This window comes from Herpailurus yagouaroundi, unplaced genomic scaffold (assembly GCF_014898765.1).
Source record: "Herpailurus yagouaroundi ecotype Mexico unplaced genomic scaffold, PumYag 142, whole genome shotgun sequence".
NCBI classification, from domain to species: domain Eukaryota; kingdom Metazoa; phylum Chordata; class Mammalia; order Carnivora; family Felidae; genus Herpailurus; species Herpailurus yagouaroundi.
In genome coordinates this window covers 31,997,922-32,005,600 of record NW_024412397.1, presented here as the reverse complement: position 1 = coordinate 32,005,600, position 7,679 = coordinate 31,997,922, and the positions used below count along the sequence as shown (strand labels likewise).

The following is a 7,679-nucleotide window of genomic DNA, read 5'->3' as shown; positions in this document are numbered from 1 at the left end:
CTTTGGGGTCATTTCTCTGTTCCTGGGTTAGGGATAACATAGGAATACTTACCTGAAGAGAAGACAAAATTTGAGATTCCGAAGTTTTTTTGTTTTTGTTTTTTTTAATGTTTGTGTATTTTTGAGACAGCATGAGTGAGGGAGGGGCAGAGAGAGGGGGAGACAGAGGATCCAAAGCTGGCTGTGCACTGACAGCAGTGAGCCTTATGTGGGGCTTGAACCCACAAACCGTGAGATCATGACCTGAGCTGAAGTTGGATGCTCAACCGACTGACCCACCCAGGCACCCCTGAGATACAGATTATTATTATTATTATTATTATTTTATTTTTTTTTTTTTTACTTCAAGGCACATTTCATTTAATGTCAAGAGTGTAATACAAAAGGCCCAAATGCAATGAAGGAAACATTCCCCCATGAACACCAACAACAGTGCTCTTTCAACATGTGCCTATTGAATGGAATGGGGATTTAATTGCACTACTAAAAAAGATAACTCAATGAGTCTCATCACAGCCAATATCCTATACAATCTAGTAGTGGAATGAACGTTCATAATGCTTCAAACAGTCTCAACCTGAATACCACACCTTTACGTTTGTACAGTCCTCCATAAGATTATCTACAGCACTAACAAGCATTCAAAGAATAAACCACTGATTAAAACCACATTGTTTTAAGGCTCAATCAGGTAATATAGAGCCCCAAACTAAATGGTTAAATATATGAACTACTTGTACTGACATCTATTATTTGATTCTCTCACAGCTATTAAGTTGGTTCTTAGTGAATGAAACTCTTTAAAGGCAAAATTCACCTCATTTGAGTTTTGACCCAGAAGTTCAACAACAATCATGAAGTCCACAGTCTTATTGGCAAAACTGACATACAGTGTCTCTAAGTCACTTTGCTCAAGGTTAAGAGCTTTGCATATTCCACTGTTACATTTTACTGGAAGTTTACATGTTCAATTCATGATTTTAAATCTCAAGGTTTTCATTCCTCCAAACGGTCTGAATACACAGTGTGCCACAGACTTATGACTTCTCCTTCTCCCTCTATTTTCTTCAAACAGAAACATTTCTCAAGTGTCTACGTGTTGTAGAAGGGAAAGTTTTCGGAGGTGGCCACTTCTTCGGAATAGTCTGATGCCATCAGGCCTCTGAAGCGAGGGGAGGGGGAAGAGAAAAAAGCTGAAACACAGGGTTCATCTGGTAAGTTTTACAATAACAATTACAAGCTGAATAGTATAGGAATGTGGCTTTTTTTTTGGCTCAAAAAGTCTGAGTCTTGGTGTGGCAATGAGGACGTGGCTGTCCCACCACAGCTTTCTCGCAGTGGGACTTTCCGGGACGTCTTGACTGGGGACTATGATTTGTTTACCTATCAGGTGTATACTTCCAGGCACTCAGTTCATTTTGGGCTTGTTCCAGTTTGTCTTTAGTCTGTTGCAGTTCACCTTTCATTTTTAGGAGAAACAAGTTGATCGCTGGGTCTGCCGTCGTTGATCTCAGTTGGGCAACGCTAGGCTGCTGGACTTGCTTGAGGTACTGGATTTGAGTAGTACACTCTTGTGTCTCCTGCTCCTTGGTAGCTAGTGTCATTACAAGGATGTTTTCCCTGCGGGCAGACTCTTGTTATTGCTTTAGTTTTTCTTCAGACTCCCTTAACCCAGTTACATCATTAGAATGAAGATCTATGTATTTGTCCTCCAGAGCTTGGACGTGTGCTTCATATTGTTTCCATCTTAGAATTAACTCATCTCATGCCATAACTTTAAAGTCTGTTTCACTCGGTCGAACCTTTTTTGGGAAGAGGTTCCTCGGTCATCGTGAATCTTCTCCAGACGGAGGCTGTGCAGGTGCTGCCCAGTCACACAGGCCAAGGCGACCAGACCGTGCTGCCGCTGGCCCCCATGCTCCTCCTCTGGCCACAGCCCCGGCATTCCCCTTTATTTGCAGGTCTCACTTGAGATTAAGTTTTAAGTGAAGGATCTATGATATCAGACTACTACTAAATGAGAAGATACAATATTTCTTTGTAGTAACATGGTCATGAGAAAGTTAAGTTAGTGAGTTAACAAGATTGGATGGGATCCCAGAACCTTTTCCTGTGACTGCTTCCTACCTCTTCATTTTCCATGACTCAAATTTAAGTCCAAGCTCTTGCATTTGTACCATTATTAGGGATACAGTGTATGTCCCACCCATTTGTCCTCTTCAGACAGTTATCTGAGGTATTGTTTTTGTCAGGGGATACCTATGGTCAGGCTCCACTCAGTGCAGCCCAGCAGATCAGGTTCTTGGCTGGCTTCCCAGAGACTTTGGTCCCTCACTCTGCAACAAATGACCTCCATGCCGCTGACAAGAATGCTCCTGCTGGAACACCCATTGTCATACTCTTGAGTACTTGAGTACTTGTCCAGATTAAACTGCTGCTGTTTGCTGGCTGTCAGGAGTTATTAATGCCCAGGTAGCAGGGTTTCCTGTTTCTCTTCTCTCTAAAGTAGATCCGGAGTTTCAGCTATAGTATTTCAGATCACTTTATGGAGTCCTCACTGGGATGGAAAAGCACTTGTTCCATTCTCCATTTCTCTTCTGCCTGTTACGTCTCAAAGACAAAATTCTGGACTTACAGCTTCATCTGCCTTGTCCCCATGGTGCATGACTCCCACCTCCCACCTGGTTATTTGTAGTTATAACTATTCTGTAGCACCCTCGGGCAGGGAAGCCCCATCATGACACTTAAATTTCTATAAGAAATTTGCTCAGAACCTTACATCTGCTGGTTAGGTGTGGACCAAACAGCGGCCCTCCCTGTACAACAACACCTGGAGAAAATCTCTCATTCAGCCGGAAGATGTGTTGGGAATAACTGTACCTGCACTCTGTATAGCTGTCTGTCTATACCTTACTATGCATAGTTGATATATAAAAAATTATAGAGTGCTTAGTGGAAGGGGTGGACACCCTTAAAGGTGTGGCTAATGGAACAGTTGTTAATGTGTTTCGACTATTTCCCTTTGCAGTCCATAATGCTTTTGTCATCCTATCTGTTGCTTTAGGGACTTGTGCCCTTTCTAAAACCAACCCTTAAGCACTGATTCTCTCAGTTGATTTCTGGGAAGGTTTTGGTCCTCCTACTGAGCTTTGCAGAGCGCTGGCTGCAATGGTGAGCAGTGGTGAGGTATAGCATATTTCTTTCTCTCCCTCCATCTCTTCCTTCCCCCATCCCCTCTAGATCCTTCCCTCCCTCCCTCCCTAATGCAGATGTTCTGCAGCTGTGTTAGCTTGGCGTGCTAGTCATCCTCTGGCAGTCTGATGTAGGCAAGAGCCCTGAAACCAGCGAAGGGGGCGGTTGGAGGGATCATCATCCATCTTCAGTCTACACCTCAGCTGTCTCATCTTGCTAATGCAGGTTTCTGACTCTGAAGGTAGGGAGATGGAGAAGGAGGTGAGTGGGGGGCCTGCAGAGTCATTCCTTGAATGGTACTGCCCTGAGACAGCTTTGTAATGGTTGGGTCCTGCAGGTGACAGCTGTCCCTTTCTCAGGTCCATGCTGCAGTGGGCTTCTCAGAGGCCTGCTTCTGGGAGTGTGTTGCCGGCGACTTCCTCCAGGTCGCTGCTTTGCTCTCAGCCCTTCGTTTTTTGGCAGTTTACCTCAGACACACACACTGTCTGCTGGAACCCGTCATCCTTCCTGGCAATTTTCTTGTGTGGGATTTAGCATGGCTCCTGGCCAGCTCTCTCTCCTGCTTGGACCACATCTGGTCCATGAGAAACTCCTAATGTAATTTTGGCCCAGCAAAGCAGTGGCTCTCCTTTGCTTTCCCTCCCAAACTGTGCACCAGCCATCTCTTGTCCTCTGAGTTTCGTAGACTGGAGTTGGCTCCCAGTCCACTGAGTTCTGTCCTTAGTGCAGGGAACCCACAAAGGTTTTACTTGTAGTCTCCTCCTTAATGCTTAGTTACAGGGCTAGACCACAGGAGAAGCTGAGTGAGAAGTATGGCTAGGCTCTGAATCTCTTCTTCCTTTCAATCCTGAGTAAATGCCCTTGAACTAAAAGTTTATTCTCTTTTCCTTAGACTGCAGTTCCCTCTGGCAAGCAAAGCCACTCCAGAGACCTTCTAGACATGTAAAATGAGGATAATAATAGTTCCTACATCATAGGGTGTATGAAGGTTAAATGAGTTAATGTGTATAAAGCACTTACAACAGATCCTGGCACATAGTAATTGCCATGTAAGTATCCGCTATTATCATAATTACAATGCCATGTGGATGAACCGTCTAGTTCTTCCCTCTCATTCTGTGGGCTTGCTGCAGAGGGGTGGAGGTAGAGGTGGGAGAAGCCAGAGGATCAGTCTTGAGCTGGTGACATGGGACCACGAGTGGGGGTACCTACATACATGAGGCTTACCCACTGGACAGGAAGTAGCTGATTAAAAACAGTGTTATTGGAATTTCTTTGAGCTAGACTTCATGAAGAGGAAATGTTGAAGAGCCAGACAGTGAAATATTAAAATTATGCATTTGGCTGGATTGGAAGAATGAGTTGATGGGACATATTGCCTTGTTAAATATATACAATAATTAATTTGTTACTCAGTGAAGTAGGTAAATTGTTAAAATCCCAATTTATTCCTCAAACAGTGCCTGAATGATTTGGCTAAGATTTCAGAGGGACTGTGAAGCCCAATAGGAATTAAGATGCCAATTCATTAGCCCATGGCCATCAATATCTTGCTGTCAGCAGTTTCTCATTTAGGCATTGAGTTGCTGTGTCTCCTCTGTTCTTAGGCTACTGAAAGGTGCAAAGTATGCATACCAAATACAGGTAATGTCTGGTAGTCAAAGCTCAATAAATGTGGACTGCATGTTGAATATTCACTGGCCTACCTGGGTGCATTCATTCATTCAACATGCCCTATCATGTCTTAGGGCTCTGTTAGGGGTTTTCCAAATTTTATAAAATTAACACATTCTTTACGGTCAAAGTTCCCTCCAAGGTGAACTCATAAGCACCGTGATCAGTGTCCACCTGCTTTGATTGTTCTTTCTGCTTCTCTGCATGCTTGGGCTCTCATCAGCCCCTGCCGGTCTCCCTGTCTGCCAGTTTTGCAGCCTTGTTGACCAGTTCAGCCTTTACATGTTCTTTCAGATACTGCTGTCTGTGTCTGCTCTTTCCCAATAGTGGCATGTAAAACACGGGATGTTCTGCATGTTTTAATTTAGCCACATTGATTCCATCGATGTCTTGTCAGATACTCTGGAGCCTGTGGCCTCATCAGCCACATAGGACACATCAGAGATGGGCCCTCTGGTCTTTTGACCCTGATTATTCTTTCTTTTTGTTCTGATTTTCTTTTGGCATTATAGAAGTATGTGGACATGGAGAGCCAGGGGGAGGAGGAAGGGAGGGAATTAAGGAGGAGGGAGTAGGAGGTCAGTGCTCACAAAAACACAAGAACAAAGGAACTGCAAATTGGGACCTCTCTTCACAGGCACCTTCATTAGGGAAGTCAGTGGGGAACCATCCATCATCTTCTAGGACTCCTGGCTCAGGGCTGGCTTGGACCAAGTGAGAACTATCTAGGCAGCCACTTGTCAGACCCTTTCTAGGGACACCTCTGTCCAGTCATCCTGCCTTCTCCAGGAGGACTCTCCCACTGCCTTTTGGGGCTTCACATCCCACTTAGTTGTTAAGGAGACAAAAGGAATGGTTGACAGAACCCATGGTTGGAGAGCAGCAGATAGTCTGTGGCTGGAGGGACAGGCTCTGCTTGGTAAAGGTTCAACCAGGTTTATTTTGTTTGGATGTTTTTGTGTAGTTGTTATTGAACACACCCAGACATGATATGTACCCTAATTGCATTTCCAGAACATTTCTTGACAATTCTGATAATCTATTGGTTTTTAAAATTCAAGTCTTGGCATTGGAGGTTCCTTCAATACTCGAATCTAGTTTGTATGTGAAAGGGGGTCGGGACTGGGGAGTCCATGAATAATATATGCAATTTGTAACCATCTGTGGAGATGAAAATAAAATAGACTGGGTGTTGTGTGTGTGTGTGTGTGTGTGTGTGTGTGTGTTTAAAATCTCTGCATTTCCATCCTGTATTTGGAATTTAAAGTTTGAAGGGAAAGTTGGTGCCTTTATCTGACCTGTCAACATTATAGATGATACTGTATATTTATAAAGATATTTGCATATCTTCTATCAGATGGATGCTCTTAGTTGATTTAGTGTTCCAGTTGCTATTTGGAAGATGAATTAATATTTGAAATGAAGATGAAAAACTCTGGGGACCTGGCTCCCTGTCAGTCCTAGGTTCCTCATGTACTTGGGATGTTTGACCTTTTGGGGTTAATGCTGGATGTAGGGCATATTAGTGAATTAGGACCTCTCTTACCTCCTTGTCTTTTGTAACCACCCACCTACAGATCTGTAATGTATCTTAATCCTGAAAGTTTCCTCTGAGCTCTGCTATTCACTAGTTATCATTTAAAATGCACCTCCCTTCTATTGAGTTTTAAGTGGACATTCTTGAATACTTAATGTATCTAAGATTAAAAAAATAGAATGCTTTAAGGATTTCAACAATGAAAGAAAACTGTGTTTTTTGCATATATCTTATTCTGATTTTTCTAAATTATAGAAGTGCTATTCAATAGGAAGGACAGACTTTATTATGTATATTTCAAAGATGATAAAACTGATATTTAGACAGGTAAAGGATTTAAAGCCACAGTGAGCCTCAGCCCAAAGATACGAGAATTCACTGAATCTCACAAATGCTTTTTCTCCTATGACACAGCACTGCCTGTCTTCTCCAATAATGAAGTTTTAGGTGGTAGGATAGAAGAGGGAGAGGGATTTTTGGTTGGAGAAGCTTACTCATACCCTTGAGGATGGCCTTCTGTTCTAGCTCATCCTAAGGAATAATATGGAATGATACAGAATTCAGTTTTTAATCCACCTCTGTAACTTGCTAGCCATGTGCTCTTTACAAAGTATTCAACATCTCTAAGGCCTAGTTGATATTTTGTAAAACGGAAAGACAATGAAGAATTGTAGTGAGAATTTGAGATGTGCGTGTAATATTGGGATTCTTTCTCTCCATCTTTCTCCCTCTCTCTCTGCCCCTCCCCCTCTCTAATAATCATAACCATAATCATAATCATAATCAAAATATTTGTTATTGAGCACTTAATATTGTACCAGGCATCACTGATGCCTTTCGTGAGTTTGATAATGTTATTTCCATTTCACAGATGAAATAAGTGATAAGGCAGCTTAACTAGGGTCACAAGGGTGATTAGTAGCAGGGATTGTACTGAAAGATCTTCTGGTTCTTTACAATTTCACTAAAAAAAGAAAGAAAAGCATAAAGAATTTTTGATGCAGTTCTTCCTTCTTGAAATACAGGAGGGGAGAGGGGAGGGGTGGGCATAGATGGAATAGGCAACTGAGAAGCAGGGGCAGAAAAACTGGGGAAAAATTATCTTCACCCTTTATGGTCACCATTTACGTTGCTATATATACAAAGGGTGCTTGGGGAAAGCTATAAAATAATTAATAGCGCATGGGAGGAACATTTATATTTCAATTGTCTACATTTAAGAAATACTTTGCATATCTGTTCAAGGCTTCTGATCATGGTCTTGAATATGAATGAG

General features: G+C 42.5%; 1 pseudogene; it reads right to left on the bottom strand.

The window, feature by feature from the left end:
* Positions 1-1,379: 1,379 nt before the first annotated feature.
* LOC121032710 (pre-mRNA-splicing regulator WTAP-like) lies at positions 1,380-2,658 on the bottom strand (annotated as a pseudogene).
* Positions 2,659-7,679: the final 5,021 nt, after the last annotated feature.